Raw genomic sequence first — 24,173 nt, forward strand, 5'->3', positions numbered from 1 at the left:
TATTTTTTTTTACATATTTACAGAGAAATATTGGTTATGGTATTTATTATATGTTGTAGTTTATTTTGATCATCTCGACGAAACATTGATATTGGTCTGGATAAACGATGTTGATTTACCAAGGATAGCGTAATATGTGTTCTCTCTCTCTCTCTCTCTCTCTCTCTCTCCTTCACGCATCTTTCTACATACTCTCACACTTTATCACATTCTCATATTCAGTAAATTAAGAACTAGAAGTGAGAGAGTTGAGGCAAACTCTTAACAAGGAACTCCACTAAGATATAAGCGTGACGGGAAATATTTTTACTTCGTTTTCCGCCCCGTAAGAAAAATATTTATTTTTTATTTTTTTCAACTTTTACCCTCTCATGTTTCCTTCTCTATCCTTGCCCTTTCTTGTCACTTTCTGTACCCTATCATCTTCCCTTCTCCAGCCTTGCCCACTATTACCCCCCCCTTGCTCCTTTTCTCTACCCTTGCCCTTTATTGCCCCTTTCACCCTTAATCCTCTTGCCCCCCCCCCCTCTTTCTCCACCCGAAGAGGGAAGATGAGGGTAAGGCAGGGAGGGGAAATTTCAGATAGAGTAGAGGAGGTCGTTTCCCCTCTGCCAAAACAATGCTCTGGGGTATATTTTCTCCCTTGGACGGCGTTGCCTTCTGGTCTTGCCGACACCTTCAGGAACCCGAGCAGTAGTTGAGGCTTCCGGGAATACGTAGGGTGTTTTAAATCTGCTTCAGAAAAGTACAGGGTGTTTTAAATCCGTCTCAAATGCACAAAATGTCGTGTTCAGAAAGAATTGTGTCGTTTAGTCACCAGCGTCTTGCTCTGTCTAACTCCAAAGACTTACACACACACACACACACACACACACACACACACACACACACACACGCACACACACACACGCACACACACACACGCAATAATACTCCCCCTGGTTGTACTATTTATTTATATATGCAACAACTTATTCTATTAACATCACTCTATTATCATTATGTATTCTATTTTTTTTTATATCAGCGACTATTAAATGTGTCAGTGTAATCTTCTCTACGATGGTGTGGTAGCCATGATAAGAGAGGCGGTGACGTGTTTTGTGGGGGAGAGAGAGAAACACGCACACACATACGTCGTGAGCCAGGTAGGTACAGGTTAAGTGGTACTGATGAAGGAGAGGTGAGGGTTGTATCACAGACCAGGGTGAAGGTTTGCCTGCAAATGTCGTGTTGTAGAACATGGATACACACACACACACACACACACACACACACACACACACACACACAGATGTAAGGAGGTAATTCTAACCCTCTTTCCTTCCATTACCAGAGACACATAACTAAGATTCTTCAGGATCTGTCTCGCTTCTCTCTCTCTCTCTTACCCCTTCATATTTCTGTGTGTGTGTCGTCCTTTCTATCCCCCTTTCATCTCCCAGCCTTCCTTCCTTCCTTCCTCTCCTCTCCTTCCCCTGTCTTCCCTCCCCTCTTTCGCTTCCTCTCTTTTTCTTCCTCCCTCTGACCCTAGTAGTGTCCTTCCCACCTACTATCCTCTCCCTCCACCCTTCCGCCACCCTTCCCCCTCCTTCCCCTTCCCTATTCCTTCCGTCTCTCACCCACCAATGCTATAGTTCCCCTACTTCTCTTGCTCCTCCTCCTCCCCTACCAGCCCTCCACCACCCCGTCTTTCCACCCCAGTTCCACTTCTGCCTTGCACCGTCCCCATTCCCTCTCCCTTCCATGCCCCGTTACCCACCTCTTCCCCTTCACCTCTCCGCCCTGTTCCTTCCCCCGCCCCATCACCCATTTTCTTTCTCCTCCCCTGCCCCTGTCCGTCACCCCTCCCCCATTAATCTCACGCCCCATGAACCCTCCTCCCCACCGATTCCCTCCTCGTAACCTCTCCCCATCAACCCTCCACCCCACCCCGCACCATCAATTCCCTGCTCCGCCCCGCCCCACCCTCCACCTAACTTTACCTTGAACATATTGATCAGTCAGGTGTGGTGGCCTCAGCTGCGGGCTTTTGTTCATGGCTCAAGAAAAATCCCGTCGAGGCTTTTGTGTCTTGCCAATGTGTGTTTTTGTTTAACTTGGATGTAAATCACTTTTATAATTTTTCCCCCCACGACCCAAACTGACCACGCCACCCACGCCACCCTCCTTCCTCCCACGCCACCCTCTCTCCCTTTCCCACGCCATTCTCCCTCTTTCCTTCCCTCCCATGCCACTTTCCTTCCTCCACCTCCCTCCCCATGCCACCCTCTCTCCCTCCTTCCTTCCCTCCCACACCCACCCACCTTCCTTCCTTCCTTTCTTCTCTCTCACGCCACCCTCCTCTTTTTCGTCCTTCCCTTTACCTTTGGTCTTTACCCCCACTATTCCCATTGTTTTGCCTACTCCTCCTCCTGCATTTACTGTTTTGTTTATCTCTTAACCCCTTCTCCTCCTCCTCCCTCCCTCCTCCCCTCCCTCCCTCCCCTCCCTCCCTCCCCCCTTCTTTCATTTTTCACCCAACCTTTTTGTTCCCTTCCCTTCCTACCGCCCATTCCTTCTCTCCTTTTCCTGCCTCCCTCTCCTTCCTCAATTTCTTCCCACTCTGTAGGCCTGTACTCGTGTTTTTTTCTACACTCTCGCAATAGTTCTGCCTCCTACCTATACACCCTTTATTGAGCCTCCTTCTCCCTTTTCCTCCATTTAACTGTTGTGGTTTTTACCCTTCGTGACCTGCTCTTCTTCCTTCCCCTCCTCCCTTGCTAATTTCCCTCCGTGGCCTCTTCCTCCTCCCTTAACTTCTTCACCCTTTCTTTCATCTATCATTGTATACTGTTCTTCCCTGTTTAATTATTATTTGTGTTTTTCTTTCAATTCAAGTTATCACGTTTCCAATATTATAATAATTTGTCCATATACCCTTCATTATTACTCTGTGTTAATTACAACTTTATTTCTTTAAATTGCATAAGTTTTTCTTTTGATTTTTCGAAATATTGAGTTTTCCACCAACCTGGTGTCCATTATATGTGTGTACGCGCGCGCGCGCGCAGCTAGTTCCATTGGTGCTATTGGTGCCTATGGTGACGTTGTTGCCCTTGGCGTCACTGGTGCCGCTGGCTTGACCCCACTTCTTAATTTTCTCCTTGCAGGACGGACACCGATCTTAACCCCCACTGATCCCCCCAACCGCGTCCCGGTCTCTCCCTCACACCGCAGCCCCGCCTCCTCCTCCTCCTCCCCCGCCTCCAAAGCCTCCCACTCTTCAGCGTCCTTTAGCCAGACACTCCCCCACAATGTGTCCAGCACCAGCCTCCCTCCTGCTTCCTCCATCGAAAACCTCTGTCGTACCTCCTCATCTGGTGCCCTCCCGTACATTCCCTCCACTGGTACCCTCCCACGTACTCCCTCCATGAATACCCTCCCCTGTAACGCCTCCAGTAACAGCCTCCCTCCTTGCTCCTCCACCGGCACTCTCCCTCGCAATGCCTCAACAGGCAGCCTTCAGAGAGCCACCTCCAACACCACCTTCCCCACTCCCTCCATCCCCGCCCACGCTCCCTCCTCCTCTATCCCCGCCCATTCTGCTTCCTCCTCCATATCCGCCCACGCTCCCTCCTCCTCTATCCCCGCCCATTCTGCTTCCTCCTCCATCCGCCCGCCCCCTCCTCCTCCTCCCCTGTACCCAACCGTCCCCCACACGCCGTTAACACCATTGTCACCGCCTCCAAATCCCCATCCCCCACCACCCCTAGACCCTCCTCCGGCACCCCTAGACCCACCTCCGGTACATGCCCTAGACCCTCCGCCCCCACCCCTCACACCTCCGCCCCCACCCCTCACACCTCCGCCCCCACCCCTCACACCTCCGCCCCCACCCCTCACACCTCCCACCCCCGCGCGAGGATCTCCAGCGGGGAAGGGAACAAGGGGAGTGGCCACAAGGCAGATAAGAGTAGAGGGGAGCAGAGTGAGGGTCGACCCAGGGTGGACCCGACCACCTCCACGGAAGGTATTATTGTCCAGTAGTCCATCCTAGAGCGCTATTGTGGCTACCTAGAAGACCGGGCGCTCCTGTCTCTTGTCTTAACACTAGGCCATACTTGTCATACTCTAGATCCTAGGCCTTACTTGTCATTATCTAGACACTAGCTTGTCCCCGTCACCGCCAGAGTACCGAGGGGATTTGTATATTGTGTTTAACTAGAATTTTAGGCCGTTACTATGGTTGTAGGCTAGAGCGTTCTTGTGGCTACCTAGATACTAAGGCGTCCCTCTGGTGATCTAGACGCATTGGCGTTTTTCCTAGCTGCCTTAGTCACTAGCGTGTTTCTTGTGGCGTCTGTCTAGTAAAGTGTTCCTGTGATATTAGAGCCTAGGAAAGCTTTCTTGAGACACTATGACATTCCTCTAGTTTTCTAGATGGAAAGGCCTCTGTATGGCTTTCTAGATAGTGACCGTCGTGGTGATCAAGATATAAAGACCGTCTTGAATATACTATTTTCCTCGGGTAATTCTTGGTGCTAGAGGTATTTTTGTAGCTATTCAAGGTAACAGTAATTTGTATCATGTATCATCATAGGAATACAGTAACTATTGTGACTGTTCTTCTCTGTCTCCATCAGGTAAATTATATTGAGGTACTGAAGGTGAAACGCCTACCCGACCACCACCATCTTTCCCCCCTCACTGTGTCTTCCTCCTTCAGGACTTCAATAACATTTCTCCTGGGATAAACAGAGGAGATCAATCACTCTATAGTTCTCCCTGTGATTGATGGCTAATATTACACCTGTATAGTCTATAGTAGCATTTTTTTCGGTTTCCTCGACGCCAGTGTTTATATGCGGTAGTGTAGGAGTTAGTAACGTTCTTGTTGCTACTTGGGTACTAGTTCTTATATGTGGGCATTGCGCCGCCAGCCAAGGTCGTTCTATCATCCTGCTTCGGTTATCGTATCCGTAGAATATATTACTAAAAAGAATATAAATCAGAATTCAACAGTTAGACATTGATTTTTTTTTAATTTGACGTGTAAACATGTAAACATCTACTACTCACCAGGCATTGCCGTTGTTAATGTCTTGGTCAGTGAGCATCTTGTCGTCGTGGTTCAGGTGAACAAACTCACTCGACAGAATCAACAGTTCCTTTGATAGTTGTGTATTGCGGATGTTATTTAATCTACTGTTGTACCTGTAACGTTGTTGTGTAGTTGTGACAGTTGTTTGTGTTGCTAGAAGTGTTGGGTAGTTGGTGATGTAGAAGTTTGTTTAGTGTGGAGAAAGGTGTGCGTGCGTGCAGGCGGGCGGGCGGGCGGGCGGGCGGGTGTGTGGGTGTGTGTGTCTGCGCACGCATCATGTCCTTGTACAAGCTGTCCCGTTTTAGTTCATGGACAAAGACTTTAGGCAGTACAGGCAGGGAGGGAGGGAGACAGGCAAGCAGAGAGTGAGATATGAAGGCAGGCAGGCAGGCAGGGAGACAGACAGGGAAGGAGGGAATAACAGACAAAGACTTGAGTAAGCACGAAGCAGCAGGTAGGAAGACTCAGTAGCAGGGGTAAGCAGGAACCATGCAGGTAGACAGGGAGAGAAAGAAAGAGAATGTTAGGGGAGACTCGAGGACAACCACTTGGGTATTGTACCTTATGTCTCAGTTTATTCCTCGTTTGTCATCTTTTCTTTCTTTAATCTTCTCTCCCCCTTTAAGCCACTTCTCTCTCTCTCTCTCTCTCTCTCTCTCTCTCTCTCTCTCTCTCTCTCTCATTCTCTTTTACTCCTCTCATTATCTCATATACCTGTTACTAATACCTGCCCCTTGACTAATGACTTAATTACTGATAACCTTCTCACCTGTAATCCAATTTGAACCCCCGATCGATTTTGAGGGATTAAGGGATGAGATATACTCGTAGTGAATGCCCTTCCGTCCGTCCGTCCGTCCGTCTGTCTGTCTGTCTGTGTAAAGGAGTGTATGTGTGTATGGTGGGGGGAGGTGTTGTAAGTGTATGAGGAGGTGTGTGTGTGTGAGGGGGAGGTATGTGTGTGTGTGTGTGTCTGTGTAGGTGCTGTTGAACCATCATCATCATCATCATCATCATCATAGCCATACAGAGTGAAGAGCCAGGTGCAACAGGTGTGTGTGAGTGACGACAGGTGTAAATGAGCTGACAGTTATAACGGGTGTAAAAGAGTGTGACAGTTACAACTGATTGAGCAGGTGTAACAAGTGTAATAAGTGCAGCAGGTGTAACGGGTGCAGCAGGCGTGAGAGTTACGACAGGTTCAACAGGTGTAACAGGTGCGAGAGGTGGCCCCCTCAGGACCTCCTCTGTGTATAAAGCCTCCACCTTGCGACGGTCTTAAAGGGTATCATCGCCTCCCCTCACTGCCATCCACCCCCCATTGTACCCCCTCTGACCCCATGTGGCCATCTGTGACCCCCTACTGACCCTCTGTGGTCCCCTGTGACCCCCTTAATTACCCACCCCCTGTAACCCTCCTCTGATGTCTTCTAATATGACTCACCTCCGAAGTCCTACGCAGGTGAACCCTCGTGTGTTAATGACCTGTACTGTGTGTGGTGGGGGGGGGGGAGTGGACATTTTTCCTCGAACATTTTGTTGTTAAAGTTGTGTTGTTTTTGTATTAATAATGTTATTGGTGTCGACACACAACAAGCAACGTTAGCATTCCGGGCAACATTAAATTGTAACGGCAGTGATGCTGTTGCTTGTATCGTCATCGTCATTATCATAACTATTTGCATTATTGTTATCATCATCATCGTCAGCAGCAGCAGCAGCAGAAGCAGCAGCAGAAGCAGCAGGAGTGTAATTCGCAGTACAGCAGGAGCGACACTGGGGGCATTACAAGCAGCAGCTGTACCAGCAGTCCCAACACCAGGAATAGTAACAACACTGATGGGAGCAACAGGGGTAGAAGTAGGAGCAGCACAGCAGCAGCAACAGCACTGATGGAGGCAGCGGCAGGAGCAGCAGCAGGAGCACAGCCTTACCACTCGCTCTTTGTGGCGCTCATATTGATTCAGCAGTTGTGTGTCCTGGTGACGGCCACCGCTGCTGCTGCTGTACCTACCGCTGCTCTAGGCTCTGCAGCTGCACAAAAACACAACATCCTGCCACGCTTGTCATCGTTGCTGTTGATGTTTCACCCATTGTTTACAATTGCTCCTATCACCACTTCTCGTTGCTACAGTGTATTGCAGCCTCCCCTGACTAGTAAGGTCACGGGGGTTGCTGCTGCAGCTGTTACATGGGATGGTCACGGTGGAGCTGCCTCATTCTGTCCTGTAAGCACCTGCAAAGTTGAATCGCTAATTAGGATTGCATGTGCAAACAGTCATGTAACGTGAGCAGGTGTAATTGAAGGGTAGTGGGAGTTAGTTCGTTATGGCAGTCATGGCAGTATCTGGTGCCATGGTAGTAGTTCGCTGTTTAAATGGTAATTATTCTCTGGTTTCATGGGAGAATCTCTGGTCATGGTAGTATTTCTCTAGTATGGCGTTACTGTGATGCAAGTGTTCGTCATCACAGTGACCCTAATGTCGTGTTACATTGATACAGGTGTGGCGTTACATTGATGCAGCTGTGACATTACAATGGTACTGTTATGGCGTTACAGTGAAGCTGGTGTGGTGCTACAGTGACGTAGATGTGACGCTACCCCTTCCTGGTGTGACGCAGGTGTAACGCAACCCAAGAGCTTATAACCCCATCTTCATTGTCTCCTTCAGATCACGTGAAATAAAGACTGAACGATCATCAGCCGACAAGACAAGACTCGGCCTCTTTATTGCTCCTAAATGGCACCAATTTTACGCGTTCATCCTGCAGCTCTCTACCAATACCCGGGTTTGTATAACTCGGCCGCTGCAACAGGTGGATGGTGTGAAAGGTGCGAAGGGCTACAGGTGTGAGAGGCGAAAATGGTAAGTAGTGAGAAGGATGCGAGGAAGTACTTTAGGTATGAGGGGATGTAGAAGGTACGGCGTGCGAATGGTGTTACGGTGCAGAAAGTACGAGACGCTAATAGAGGGCAGTGACGTGGATGGTGAATGAGGCGTAAGTTACGATATACGCAGGAAGATACAGGAGGCAGTGCGGGGAGTGTGACAGGCGGGAAGTGTGAAAGATGGGTGGTGTGACAGGTGGGTGGTGTGACAGGTGGGTGGTGTGACAGGTGGGTGGTGTGACAGGTGGGTGGTGTGACTGATGAAAGGTGTAAAAGGTGACGGAAGAGCTGAGACAGGTGAGAAGGGTGGCAGACAGATAGTAATGAGACAGATGGTGTGTTAGGTGAGGGCAACAAATAGGTCACGTGACAGATGAGTGATTCGTTGTGTAAGAGGGACGATAAGTGGATGACGTATACAACAGATGGATGACGTATACAACAGGTGGATGACGTATACAACAGGTGGATGACGTATACAACAGATGGATGACGTATACAACAGATGGATGACGTATACAACAGATGGATGACTTATACAACAGATGGATGACGTATACAACAGATGGATGACGTATACAACAGATGGATGACGTATACAACAGATGGATGACGTATACAACAGATGGATGACTTATACAACAGATGGATGACGTATACAACAGATGGATGACTTATACAACAGATGGATGAGGTATACAACAGATGGATGACTTATACAACAGATGGATGACGTATACAACAGATGGATGACGTATACAACAGATGGATGAAGTACACAAGATGGTGGAACAGCTGGTCAATATTAATGGCACTCGGAGATAATTGGATGGCTCGACCAGCTGTATAATGTGACAGGGAGAGTTAGTGTGACAGGGAGAGTTAGTGTGACAGGGAGAGTTTGTGTGACAGGGAGAGTTACTGTGACAGGGAGAGTTTGTGTGACAGGGAGAGTTACTGTGACAGGGAGAGTTTGTGTGACAGGAAGGGTTAGTGTGACAGGGAGAGTTAGTGTGAGACAAGGAGGTTAGTGTGACAGGAGGATTAGTGTGACAGGGAGGTTGTGTGACAGGGAAGTTTGTGTGACAGGAAGAGTTTGTGTGACAGGGGAGTTTGGCGTATTGTGACAGGGAGAGTTAGTGTGACAGGGAGTTAGTGTGACAGGGAGAGTTAGTGTGACAGGGAGAGTTAGTGTGACAGGGAGAGTTAGTGTGACAGGGAGAGTTTGTGTGACAGGGAGAGTTACTGTGACAGGGAGAGTTTGTGTGACAGGGAGAGTTACTGTGACAGGGAGAGTTTGTGTGACAGGAAGGGTTAGTGTGACAGGGAGAGTTAGTGTGAGACAAGGAGGTTAGTGTGACAGGTGTCTAGTAAAATACATGACTGAGACAGCAATTTCGAAGTGGTGTACAACAGACGGGCAGTACGACAGTAATTTAACAGTAATACAGATGAATAGTGCGACAGTTGGACAGTGTTACGGGTGGATAGTGCAAGAGACGGGCGCAACAAGTGGGGTGGTGCGAGAGGTAACAATGATGGCTGGTTGGTGCGACAGGTGGCTAGTGTGACAGGCTGTGCGATTTGTAAAGTGTAGCGATGACGACACAAAGGCGGTACAACAGGTGTGTGTAGCGACATGTAATCTGTGTGACAAGTGGACGAGGCTTCAGGTAGGCTGTGCGACAGGTGGGTTGTGTGCGACTGTTGGTTCTCCATAGTGTCTATTGATCACGCATCCTCTTCCTCCACCCTCACCTCTTTCATCCACCCTCACCTCTCTTCTCCACCCCCACCGATCTCATCCACCCTCAACCCACACCCTTCCACCACCCTCGCCCCTCCAGCCTTTCCTCCACCCACATCCTCACCCCTCCACCCTCTCTCCTCCACCTACACCTCCCTCTCCTCTAAGACACGAATGGAGAGAGAGAGAGAGAGAGAGAGAGAGAGAGAGAGAGAGAGAGAGAGAGAGAGAGAGAGAGAGAGAGGATTAGAAAAGTTGACGATAAAAAAGAATTGGATATAAAAAACACGAATAATGGTAGAATGGGAAATATCAGGCAGGGAGAAGGAAAGGGAAGTTTTAAGGGTGTAAGGGAGAGATGGAGGGGAAGAGAGTGGGAGGAATGTATAAAGGTTACAAGGGAAGGATGAAGGGGAAGATATAAGGATGTAAGAGAGGGAGAGAGAGAAGATGAGGAGGGTGAAGGTTTAATCAAGCAGGCTACAGGTGTCTCCTCCCTGACACACACACACACACACACACGAGGAGCCTATGAGAAGGAGTTGCTGAGAGAGAGAGAGAGCATCAGAAAGAAAGTAAGAGTGGAAAGATTAAGAGAGAAAAAGTCAGAAATGTAGAGAAAGAAAGGGGGAATTAGAGAGATACAGATAATGAAAGAAAGAGAATAAAAGAGAGAGAGATAGTAAGAGAAACAAGAAAAAGAGAGACAGAGAGAGAGAAAGAGAGAGAGCATTATCCTCCACATATAGGTTCAATTAGCCCAGGAACAGTAGTGGCTTGCCAGAATCAGTTCCCACAAACATATCGACCCCGTGTGGATGCAAAGGAACTACCCATCACGAATACATAACACATTAATACATCACTAAATAAAATACATTGGAAAGTGGGTTTTTTTTTATCAATATTTCGCTACAGTTTTTTATACGTGGATGAAAAGCTCACTGTATCCTCGTCTGTAATTCTTCATGTTACAGTTTGGTTCCTGGTTGATGTAATTTGTGTACCTGTGAGTTCATGTTCCTTCGCCTGGGGTTTTGCTATCGGGAGGAGAAGACGGTACCCCCCTTCCTTTCCCCCTCCCTCCCCCTCCCCTTTTCCCCCTCCCCCTTTCTCCTCTCTCCCTTTCCCCTCCCCTTCTCCCTTTCCCCCTCCCTCTCCCTTTCCCCTCCTTCTCTTCCTTTCCCCTCCCCTCCCTCTTTCCCCATCCTTTTCCCCTCCCTCCCCCCCTTTTTCTTGTGTACCACCTTACAGTGTCTTCTCGTCTTGCCTTCCCGCCGCCAGGTTAGTAACATCAGCTGTTCTTTTCAATGGGTAACAGACCATCTCGTGCAGGTGTGTTTGTTGTGCACGAGAAGACACTAGGAGGTGTACGTTTCCATGGTGATGTAACGAGACACACAAGACAACACACCCCACGCCACACTCACAACGCAACACACTACACAACACAACACACTATACTCACAACACAACACACTACACAACACACCACACTCACAACACTTTCACTATCATCTAAAAGGTGTTCGTTCGGGTGCCGGGAAATTGGACATTCCTAGACTAAACTCCAGCGGTGTGTTGGTTACCTATTCAAGGAACACCTGGACGATTTGTGTAGTGAAGCTCCACCTGTCTGGGTAGAGAATCCTCGGGTCTCGGAGAGGGTTCTGAGTACATGGGTGTCCCGAGGCTCACCACCCACGAGAACGAGGCCGTTTGTTGTGGTGGTTGTGGTTGTTTGTATTAGGTTAGGAGGTGGTTATTGTGTGTATCCGGATATGTTGTTGACAGATCCAGATATGTTGTAGGTACATGTCTGGTCTGGACATGTTGTAGGCACATATCGGAGGTACAGAATATTGGTACATTTTAGGAGCAATATGTGTGAGAGAGAGAGAGAGAGAGAGAGAGAGAGAGAGAGAGAGAGAGAGAGAGAGAGAGAGAGAGAGAGAGAGAGAGAGAGAGGCAAGTTCTTCCACCATTTATCTTCAAAATTGATTACATAATACGGTCGTCGTTTCACTTATTTCCCAATTTGATATGAGGAGACAGACAGCCTTCCATTTTCAAGATTAATTTCACAGTGGTTTTTTTTTTCCAGGATGCGTCTGACGTTATAATATTAATGTTTAAGATGAGTGTCTATCTCAACGTGTTCCTCTCACGGTGACAAGACCACATACTGCCAACATAAGGCCACATACTGCCAACATAAGACCACATACTGCCAACATAACAAAGCCACATCCTGTAGAATAAGATAAAATATGATAGTTTGTGAAGTAAAAAGAAAAAGATAAGAGATAAATATAATGATAGTAATATAATAGGCGATAATAATAGTGTTGATATTTTTAAGCAAATTTCAATATGTATCGCTCATAGCTACAGTATCCGCCATTGTCCATTCATCCCTGTCACTTGATTTGTCACTGGTGTTTACAACCCTTACTGTACACTCGTTAAATCACTCGAGGTTTCAACACAGACAAACTTAATGGGGAGCTGTGAGTGAGACGCATCTGTGAGTGAGAGACATCTGTGAGTGAGAGACATCTGTGAGTGAGAAACATCTGAGAGACAACCTCATGAAAAGACACACAAAAGAATAAATCATTAAATCATTGTTCCCTCGAGACCTGCGTGAAGAGTGACAGTAAATCTCACAGGATGGCGGAGAGAAGATAGGTGACTTTTTTATTTTATTTTTTCCTGGAGGAGTAGAAGAAGAAGGTGTTGTAGTAGTACCAGACTTCCTCAGGGGTGGGTTGGGGAAGGGTGTGTGGAGGAGGACGGGGTCACCAAGGACATGATAAAAAAAAAATGTATTTATCGTTATGAGATCCGTGTGACAGATGGCAGTGTATCTTACAAGACGGGGGACATAAGTTGAGTGATCTTCGATATTTTTTTTACGGGGAAGAGGAGGGGGGAGTATAATGATAAAGAGGAGGCACAGCAGCAGGCCTCCTCGGGAAAGGATATGTGAAGGAGAAATGAGGATCTCCCAGAGTGTGGTGGGGGGGGGTGGATGGGGATGGAGGCGGGGGAGGCGAGATAAATTGGTGGGAGGAGGGACCAAGTGAGGCGGAAAGGCGACCCACCTAGATATTGGCTCAGTGACGTCTGATGTAGAGAGTAGATCCCCCTTGCTGATTGGTCATGAGGGCCACGGGAGGGGTTAAGGCTGCGGTAGTGTAGAAGAGTTTGATAGAGGGCGAGAAAGAGAAAAAAAAGTCAGATATTTTAGGAAGATTAGGAGTGAGAGTTGAGTTAGGAGGAAGGGTAAGGCAGGGATTGGATGCGGTGGAATGGGGTTCGGTTAAGCCTTTAAAAGGAATCGATACAAGGAAGGTGAAACTGGGCTGGGTTGTATGAGTTGAGGCAGGATAGAGCTGCATAGGTTAGTGTGTACTGAAGTTAATAGAGTACGGCGGGAAATGAGAGAGAGAGGCGGGAAAGGATAGAGAGAGATAGAAAATAAATTATGGGAAGAGAGAAAGAGGGAGGGAAAGGATAGAAGGATAGAGAGAAAGAGAGATGGAAGGGTAGAATATAATATATAAAGAGAAAGAGAGAGAAGCGTGCAGAAAGACAGTGATGGCGTGTGTAGACCTAAAACACACCGCCAGCACCACAGGTCGAAGCCATTTAAGAAAACTACCAGCAGTCAGGGGGAGGGGAGGGGGGGTGGGTACTGGAGGGTGGTATACATGTGGTGGCTGAGGTGTAATTCTTCTCAACCTCGCTAACTGTGTTCTCCTTCCCATCGCCCTCCGTCCTAACATTTTACCTCACCACCACCTACTTTCCTCCTCCTTGTCTCCTCCTGCCCTACTTGATTCTCGTCCTCTTTGCCTCCTCTTCCTCCTCTCTTCCCTCCTCGCCTCCTTTATTCTCTATCTCCCCACCTCCCAACATCCTTCTTCTCCTTACCTCCCCAACTCCTCGCCATCCCACCTTCCTCTCTCCCCTGCTCCTCGCCCTCCCACCTCCCTCTCTCCCCTGCTCCTCGCCCTCCCACCTCCCTCTCTCCCCTGCTCCTCGCCCTCCCACCTCCCTCTCTCCCCAGCTCCTCGCCTCCACCATCACCGCTCCTCGCTGTTGACACGTACTATATACCCATTTTCCTTAAGGCTCTAGTATCACCACCACAATCAGTTAATTTACATATTCCTATTAATATTTATTCTTTTATTTACTAATTTACATTCTCGTGGACACTGTTGAAGGTAATTGAATCTCACTGTAGCCCTGAGGTTGTTTTGTTGTTGTTATTGGTGTTTGTTATTTGTGGTTGACATGTTTACTAGTGGTCATACGCAACACACTGAGAACAGTATCGTATCCCCCATTAACCTATAACATGACCCCCCCCGCCCCCCATCAGCTGCCAGACCTCCCCCCTCCTCGTCCCATTGCCGACCACACGTGTCAGCCGAGACCTTGAACACGACTAAATTATTTTCCCAATATCTATTGGAAATTTATGTTGATTTCTGATCATTGAGTTACACGGACTGTTAGCTTTCAATGGAAGATAGTCGGGGGCAGCTAATTTCACCGTGACGAAAGAACATACTTCAACTGTAATTGTGAACGATATTTAATACAAAAAGAAAAAAGAATTTGAACCATTGTGAATTATTAGAAATGATTTTGGGGTTAATTTTTCCGTTAATTTAAATTAGAATATAATTATATACTAATATTTGATCTTTTGTTTTAAATTTACAAACGGTGATAAGGAGTAATTTTGAGAGGGTGAGTCAGCGGTCGAATTCGCCACTCGAGCGAAAAAATTAAATGGATTAAAGGGATCGTCATTTGGGTGGTGATTAAAGTGCTAAAGACCTGAGTGACGACGTGTTGATGATCCTGTCTAAACTGTACTGAGTTACCTGACCCAAGTGCCTTATTGACCCCGAGGGACAGGGAGCTAGTGTAGGTGTAAATGTTACTGTATAATAATAACAATAACCAATAAATAACAACATCTTTACTAATAACTTTAATAATAATGACAATAATACACTAACTATACCAATAATACATTTAACGTTGGTAATTAGGCTCACAGTCGGCCGAGCTCAGACCTGCTGGACCTGACAGTGTGTGTGTGTGTGTGAGGAAGACCAGAAAATTACAAGAGTTATTATTTATCGTTAGCCATTTCTCTCCCTTGTGTAGCTGCAACCAAGACCCCCTCAAAACAACGTCATTTGGGAAGGGGAATTCTCACTCTGGTTATCTTACTCCCGAGGGATTTTTACTCCATTATCCAGCTCTCGGGGGATACTTGTTCTAATCTTACTCGAGGGATTTTTACTCCATTATCCTACTCCAGAGGGATTCATACTCCATATAAATGGGCATAACATGAGTCTCTGCCGCTAATGTCGATTGGAGTAACTTTTGTTGCTCCTGCAGAGAAAAAAAATCAAATAACCCGGCAACTTCCACATTACGGGGCGCTGTGTACTGTAGTGTAACGGTGTATCGGTATGATGTATCGTGGATAAATGTCCCCAAGCTGGTGACCTGAGGATATATTTTCAGGTCCTAATGGCGTCGTAGTGTATCACAGGTTAATGAATGTGTTTTGGTGGTCGAGAGTAAAACCCCTCACGAGTGTAAGTCATGTCAGGGTCAGGTAATGGATAAATCTTTCTAAACGGTACAGGAGGATTTTTTTTAATGTTATTTGGTGTTGCCGTGATGAACTGCCTTGTTTTGATTGTAGGATCAGGTCAGGTCAGGTCAATGTTGAAGTTATTTGATGGATAAATTCTCTCTAAAAGTCACTTGGGGGGGTCAAATATTTCCAAACCCTAATTAGTGATGAGGGTTAGAGGTGTGTTGGAGGCGACGGGAAGCTTTGTCTTGAGGGCAGATCAGGTGAAGGGTCGAACACGGGTCATCACCACTCACACACTCACTCCATTACCGCCTTCTAATTGGTACACGGCCACTAACCCTCCACCCTCCTGACCCCTCATCAACCCCTCTTCCTCCATCACCCCTCCTTCCTCCTCTACCCACCTGACCCCCATTACCCCTCCCTCCTCCTCCACCCACCTGACCCCCATCACCCCTCCCTCCTCCTCCACCCACCTGACCCCCATTACCCCTCCCTCCTCCTCCACCCACCTGACCCCCATTACCCCTCCCTCCTCCTCTATCCACCTGACCCCCATTACCCCTCCCTCCTCCTCTACCCAGCTGATTCCCATCACTCCCCGCTCCTCCTCCTCTATCCCTCACCTTAACGACCCAATCACCGCGACACCTTAAAAACAGCTGTCAACCCCACAGTCAATTAGTCCAGCTCGGGGACATTTGGGGGTCAGTGGGTCACCTCAGGAAGGCCAGTCACCCTATCCTCTCACCACTGGAGATTTAAATACCGGTTGTTGTATGAATTGTGGACATGAAGCTCTATCCATCAAGTGTCGTACGGTTCACTGTGTTCCGAAGCTTTAAACCCGAGATTCATGAGGTTTCAAGTCGTCGCGAACTGAGACACCGAGACACCCCAGACAGGTGAAACTTCAGTATTGATTATATTTTTATGTTGGAGGTTATTCTAAAGAGAGTACTTCTTCACACAATCCACCAATGGGGACTTCTAAATATGTGCTGTTAACCAATCACAACTCTGAAGTATGCACATGAACCAATCAGAACTCCAAAACACACACACACACACACACACACACACACACACAAGAGTTAACCAATCAGAACAGGTTTTCATGTGATACAGTGAAAAGATTGGGCCGTGGAGGTTGTGTGGGGTTGTTTTGTTGTGGGTTTCTCATTAAAGTTGGAGCGTCCAGTGAGCATAGAGTGTGTTGCTGCCCACGCTCATTATTCACGCTCCTGTAAGTATTTCCTCCTCGACATCTCTTTTATAACTCGCTAGAGAGGGAGGTAGAGAGGGGTGAGAGGGAGGTAGAGAGGGGTGAGAGGGAGGTGGAGAGAGGAGTGAGAAAAGGTGGAGAGAGGGGTGAGAGAGAGGTAAAGAAGAGGGAGGAAGGGAAGGTTCTTGGTGTCCAGGTATATGTATATATATATATATATTTGTTAGTTTCATTTTTTTCTCTCTAACATTCGTCATATTTGAAGGATAGAAGGAGTGAGTGATGAGGAGGGTGTTGATGTTTTGAAGGAACGCCATTTTGTTGTTGGTTATTGTGACCTCTAATGGTGAGGGGAGGGCTTTTATTGACCTCCCCCCCTTGTAGGTCATTCATGTTTGTTGTTGACCTTTATGGGAGGGTCACTTAAAGGTGTTACAAAAAGCTTGCACGATACTGGAATCTTTGTGTGTGTGTGTGTGTGTGTGTGTGTGTGTGTGTGTGTGTGTGTGTAAAAGTCAGTGTTAGGGCAACTTTGAGCCTCTGAAATTGTGGTGTACATGTTGAAAAGTCAGAGGTAACATGACACTGAATTTTTTTTTTTGTCCCATAGAGTTAGACCCACCATACACGTCCTCTTTACTCACACACACCTTCAATTCTTCTCTCCTCCAATATCCTCCTAACTCTTTCTCATTACCCTCTTTCCTCGATCTCCCCCCTCCCTCTTTGTCTTTCCTGTCCTCTCTTTCTCTCCCTTACCCCTCCTTCTTCCTCTCCCATATCCTCTCCCTCTCCTCTCTTCCTTTCCTCTTTTCTCCTCTCCCCATCCTCCTCTTCTCCCTCCTCCCTTCTCCCTCTCCCCTCCTCTCTCTCCTCTCCTCTCCTCCTCCTCCTCTCCTCTTCTCCTCTCCCCCTCCTCCTCTTCTCCCTCCCCCCTCCTCCTCTTCTCCCCTCCCCCTCCTCCTCTTCTCCCCCCCTCCTCCTCTTCTCCCCCCCTAACGCTTCTGATGATCAACTGAACCATTATCACGACGCCTCAACACAACACCTGTGCTTCGAGTATTCACAACACCCAAGCCTCACTCCGAGTGTTGAAAAAGTGGGTCCCATAAGCCTAGCAGCTCCTTTGGGACAGTGCAGATACAGTACACTGAATACTGAGCCTTCGGTACACAGTGAGGCAACGTGTTCGGCACTGCACTCGACCGTCTTCACTTCCCCAACTGTGAAATTATGTTCTCATTCACAGCTGGGTGGACTGAAGGTGTCCAGGGCATGAACTAGTGACCCTTATGACAGGAGGCGAGCACTGTATCCCCTCAGCCTCACCTACCCTTACCTCATTTACCCTACCCTACCCCCACCTCAACAGCCTTCACACAAGCGTCCCCTTAACTCAGTAAAGGGGACCGGACCGTATCTTGGGTTATACTCCCCCTTCCCTCCCTGACCAGTGATTTTTCCCCTCCCTCCCCCATCACCTGACCTCTCCCCCTTTGTAAACATTTCCCTTAATTCTACAAAGAGGGACCCTAATTTGAACTTCCTTTACCCCCCTCACCCTCTCCTCTCCCCTTCACCCTCTCCTCATCCCTCTCCTCTACTCTCTCCCTCACCCCTCTCCCTCTTCCCCCCCTAATCACACCATGTAATGAGTGTGTTAACTACTGAGCCAGACACTAAGCGAGGTCTTGCATGGTTCCTGTGTTATGGAGGAGGCAGTTTACCTCGGCAATTAGGGAGGTTACGATAAATACCCCACACTGTGTTAAGAGACCCCAGTGACGGAGGCTATGCTGTGTGTGTCCAGTCAGGCTGAAGTGTGTTGAGTGATTGAGAGAGTGAGTGAGTAAGTGAGAGTGATTGAGAGATTGAATGAGTGAGTAATTGATAGAATGAGTAAGAGTGAGTGAATAATTGACAGAGCTAGTGATTAAGAGTGTGAGAGTAGGTGATTGAGAAAGAGAGAGAGAGAGAGATAGATTGGTTGGAAAACGTGTACAAAGTGAAGAAGAATGGCTTGTTAAGACACACTCACCCACACTCACCCACACGCTTAACCACAAACATTCATCACTCATTCCTTAATCATCATCTAGTCATCAGCCAATCAGTCATCACCCAATCGGTCATCACCCAGTCATCGGTCATCACCCAATCACCAGTCATCACCCAATCACCAGTCATCACCCAATCACCAGTCATCGCCCAGTCATTATTCTGTACCGTATAATCCACCTGGAGCAACTACAGATGTATGACGTCACAGGGAAATTTATATCACGTGGGAGCTGCAACACCCAAATTGGAAACGCCGTCCATGGAAACTCGGCACATGTCCTCAGGGTGTCGTATGGGTGAGCACCGCCTGTTCTTGGTAGTGGGATCATCACCCTTAAGGCCTTGGTGGGCGAGGCATTATCTTACGGTGTGTGCCGTGACCTGCCTCTGTGCCTAGATCGTGTTTATATTTTATCAGCTGATCGCTTGCGGGGGAAGTAAAATGCAGCCATCATCGCTGACTGTCTCTCATCAGGGAGGGAGGCCTGAAGGTGGTGTGGCCGTGATAGGTGTGTAGAATGAAGGGTATAATGTTGTAGATTGCCATGGAAATGTGTGTTGGTCACGGGGGAATTGTTGGAACCATTGGTTGCTGGTGTCACTTGGCGCAGCACCAATTGAATTCAGCGGTCTACCAGGCAGCCGCGGTGTTGCCACTGATTAATAATGAAATTAAGTGCAAGTGTTCGTTGTAAATTCTCTCGTTACTTGATGATAACGTTTGCTTTTAATGTCTACATTTGTGTGTGCGTGCGTATTTGTGTGTGTGCGTGTGCGCGTGTGTGCGCTCCTCGCTTTACGCACCTCTCCCCGCCACAACCAACGAAGGATTCCCACCTGCTGTAGAGCGCCAGCAGCCCTCCCCCACACGCCAGATAACGCCTCGTCCTGCATGTATACGACGCCACCTGATAAACGGGGAGGGCCGCTGGTGCTGTGGTGTGAGGATACTGAGATAAGTGAAATGTATGCCAGCGACCTAACCGAGGGTGCAGGAAGACAACGACCCCTCGCGATAACCGATGGACGTACTATTATAACGTTTACGTGTCCGTCCGTGTCAGTACTGGAACTTGCCTTGAGGTGCGTATTCTAAGTTAGTATATAATCATCAACAATTAAAAACTAAAAGAGATACATCATTCTGGTTTCTTATCATCATACTTCAAGACAACTTCTTCTCCACATCACAATTTCGTCTCATTTGGGTCAGTATGGATGGGCACGGATGCCACCCCACACCTCACCCAAGTTACCCAATTAAGTAGGTGTGTGGAGAGGTTTACTAATATAAGCTCCCAACACGATACACTTTACGGCGTCGTCTGTTATCATAATGTAAACAATCTTTGCGTTCCTGGGAGATTTGGGAGTTGGGTTCGGGTTGAGTTAGGTTATGGTGGGTTAACGGGGTTTTTTCGGGGGTTTTCTTGCGGTCTTAGATATCTTAGATGGGTTTAACTGGTTTACAGGGATATCATTGAAGTTTCCGGAAGTTTGTTAAAGTTTAGCTAGACGCCATTGTTCGTAAGGATTCAGTTAGAGCCGATTTTCCGCATGGGTTCAACTAGATCCCCATGGTTCAGAGGAGTTTAACAAATCTTTACTGTTTTGTTGGATTCGGTGTTGTTCACAAGGATTCAACGATGCTCTGGTTCATGAAAACTTATAAGGGTATATGTCGTGATTCATCGATGGTATTGAGTCTCCAAGGTTCTCTGCGGTTCTACTCTATTGATTTGAGTCACTTAGTCAGGGAATTCCCCCCTTGGTTCTCTACAGCACAGCCCGACACAATTCATTACATCTCGGTGAATCAACACGGTTTCCTGTGGTCCGCCGTGGATCCGTGGTTTTCTTGATATACGTGAATCTATTGTTTCTTCAGCGGTTCAACACGAAAGCATGCTTCACGGTAAGAGGTGAATCCACGCGGGTTCGAACTATTTCATTTCAACTCGTCTCCGGTTCATTGAGGTTCGACACGTAACTCGGCGGTTCTTTGAGGTTCGACGAGCGTCACTCTAGGCTCAGCTAACACCTGTCTAATACTAACAGCATGTGAAGTGACAGAAAGAGTGTGGCTGGTGGCTGGGGCATGACGAGGTCCACACACACACACAACACAAGACCCGTCATGACCTACTGTTGTTGTGGCCATCATGCTCACCCGGCCAGCCACGACTACGCTCCTCCAGGCTCCGGGAGCATAGGTGTACTCTATGCTCTCTTCATGCTCTCCACTACAGCCTGTTATCTACCATGTTAAGGACTATAAAAGAATTATGTTTGTGTTAACAATAGTATAGTTAATTTTATCTTTTCTCATATTTCCGAGTTATGTAAGAGAGTAGTTATGTACTTTTATACATATATACAGTATGTATACGTATATATGTGTGTTTTAAACGTGGTATTACTTGTTTCGCTGTCCAGTATTTAGGGTAATTAAAACATTTAGGTAAAGATACCCTCAGGGACGGTAGCAAAAGCTCAAAGTTAGATGTTACATCAGAGAACAACAAGGTAGGTGTTGTAACAATAGCCGTTAATTATTGCAGTAATAGATAAATCTGGTGTTGCAACATTACCAAAGTTAGGTGTTGTACCAATACAAAATGTAGATTTTGCAACAATTTTATTTGTTTTGTAACATTATGGAAGATAACGTATTGCAACATAGGAGTAAGTTAGATGATGCAACAGCAGTAAGTTAGGTGTTGCAGCAACATCACTAAGTTAGGTGTCGCCAAATAATCAAGTTAGGTATTAAGATAAGATCAGGTTGATCATTCCAACAATAACAGTAGATAAACTATTGAAACAAGTCATGAAGGAAGTGTTGCAACAAGAACTTATTATCACTCCTGCTGTCTCTCTTGTTATCTGTATAAGCATGTCCTTCTTGTCATATTCAGACAAACTAATATTTGTTGTCCTAGATTCCCAGAATTCCAAGTTGGATTCCTGTTCAGATTCTAAGTCAATTTCTAATTTAATTTCAAGTCGGATTCTGAGGCAATAGGACTGTGGTTCTCGGTTAGGTGTGACTACATGCTAAAGCTTCCTTCTTCTCAGCTAAAGCTTTCATTCGTTTGATTAAAGCTTCTCTCCAGACAGTTAAAATTCTCCACCACTCGGCTAACTTGACCAACACTCCCAGTCAGCTACACCTTAAGCTCGTGAATTTGAAGCTATACTCCTGCTGGGATCTCACTTAGCTTCCTGACTGTAACTAATGTTGATATACGCTCAGTAGAATTTTAGTTTCCATCCACCTAATTTTTTTATGACTACTTAAAGCTTTCCTTCAATCATTTAAGTATTTGTTGGTTGTTTTCCAGCTTAAATTTTTCCCTATGTAGTTAAAGCCTTTTTTATTTCAGCAAAAGCCTTAACGCCATTTAATTAGATTTTTCTTTCAGTTAAAGTTTTTCCTTTAATTAATTATACAGTATTTATTTTTGCATTTCATTACAGCTAAAGTTTTTTCCTATGTAGTTTAATCCATTTCTTTCAGCTAAAGCTTTTCCCTATGTAGTTAAACCAACTTCTTTCCGCTAAACCTCTTCCCTTTTGAACTATTTATTTCAGCTAAAGTTTGTCTCAATGTAGTTATACGTTTTATTTTTCAGCTAAAGCTTTTCCCCCAATAAAGCTATAATTTCCTTTTCTATAATTATTCATTTATTTTTGTTTCATGCAGGTAAAAATTCCATTATTTTTTGTGTTTTTTTTTAATAATAATTTTTTTTGTTTCCAGGTGTTATTTTGTTGTCACTTAAGATGTCATGTCAAGGGTTAAGAGTCGACACTGTACTGTTTATGTAACCCGTGTGTGTGTGTGTGTGTACCGTAGGTGTTTATTATGCGTATCTAGGGGTGTGACAGGCCGAGTGGATATAGTGCTCGCCACCAGACCCAATGATCCCTGGTTTGACTCCCGCGGTTGACCACTGGTAGGGGAGCCTTCAGTCGACCCACTTGCAGTATGGTGCTCGAGTGACTCAGTACATCAGTATGCCATCCACACCACCTCGAACACCTGTGGGACACTCACTCTCAGTCTTAAAAATCAGTGCAGTGGGCAACGTTGAACCCTTGGTCTAAAGTTCAGGGAGTTCAGATTTAGTATGAAACTGATTTTTAGGCTCACACACACACACACACACACACACACACACACACACACACACACACACACACACACGTACGATAGAAAAACAATATCGCGCCAAGTCAACTTATAATCCTTGACCTGACATCTTGAACATCAATTTTCTTAATTTGTTTTTGTTTTCTGTTTTAGATACCTTTGGTTACCTGTCATCTCATTTTCTTTCCATTGCAATCTGTGACCTTTTTCATCCCAATGTGACTGTCCTGTGACCTGCCTTTGACCTCTGACTCCAATATCACCCTCTGTGACCTGCCTTTGACTTCTGACCTAAATATCACCCATCTGACCTTCCATTCCAGTGTGATACTTTTGTGGCCTGCCTTTGACCTCTGACTCCATTATCACCCTCCTGTGACCTGCCTTTGATTCTTGACCCCAATAACACCCATCTGTGACCTCTGACCCCAATAACACCCATCTGTGACCTCTGACCCCAATAACACCCATCTGTGACCTCTGACCCCAATAACACCCATTTGTGACTTCTGACCCCAATATCACCTTCTTCTGACCTTCCTGTAACCACCTGTGTTGTGACAATAATCAGTGTTGTCACAGCTGAGTGGCCGAGAACCACAGACAGGAGCCAGCTGTGTTGAGGCCACCAGCTGTGTTGAGGCCACCAGCTGTGTTGAGGCCACCAGCTGTGTTGAGGCCACCAGCTGTGTTGAGGCCACCAGCTGTGTTGTTATATAGGACCAGCAGTGCAGTATAGGTAGGCTTGTGTATTAATATCTATTGTTCCTCTCTCTATCTATTGATGCATATCCTGATATGTAAGGTTTAACTGATCATTAACTGCAGTTCTGTTAACTTGAAGATAAAGAGAATATATAAGTATACTCATTGCTAAAAACAACTCACCATAGAAAGCCAGAAGAGTGTAATCAGCATGATGTCTGCCAGCAACTGTCGACTTAATGTAGAGGTTCCGTAAGGGTTAATGTTGATCCCCCCCAGATAAACACCCCCTCCCCCTCCCTCCCCCCCAAAAGCAGAACAAATTCGTAACGCTGAATCACATACGTTGTATTCCCTAGTACTTTGATGATACTGTACATTTTTTCTTAACTGCTTTTTTATTATGCTGATTTACAGTGGGGAGAAGTCAGCTGTGACCACCCCAGTTGTAGCTTCGGCAGAACCCAACGCTGTGTAAATTAATTACCATTAGTTTTGGTATTGCACCAGGCTGGTAGGGCCCGCCCCTGCCGGTGTAGCTAGAAAGTAACCGCTAGAGGCGCCTCACCACCACGCCACCCTCCACCACCGCTGCCTCCTCACCGTGTATACTTTCAGTAAAATATTGTAAACTTAGTATGTTAACATGATTCGAGTAAAGTGTG

The 24,173-nt window shown here is 46.6% G+C and overlaps 1 protein-coding gene across 16 annotated transcripts in view; it reads left to right on the plus strand.

Moving 5' to 3' along the window:
• LOC121865428 (SH3 and cysteine-rich domain-containing protein 3-like) overlaps positions 1-24,173 on the plus strand; it is a 253,540-nt gene that overhangs the window by 194,933 nt on the left and 34,434 nt on the right. The gene's annotated exons all lie outside the window — the stretch shown is intronic.

The sequence above is a fragment of the Homarus americanus genome, unplaced genomic scaffold, assembly GCF_018991925.1.
Source record: "Homarus americanus isolate GMGI-L3 unplaced genomic scaffold, GMGI_Hamer_2.0 scaffold25483, whole genome shotgun sequence".
Taxonomy (NCBI): Eukaryota; Metazoa; Arthropoda; class Malacostraca; order Decapoda; family Nephropidae; genus Homarus; species Homarus americanus.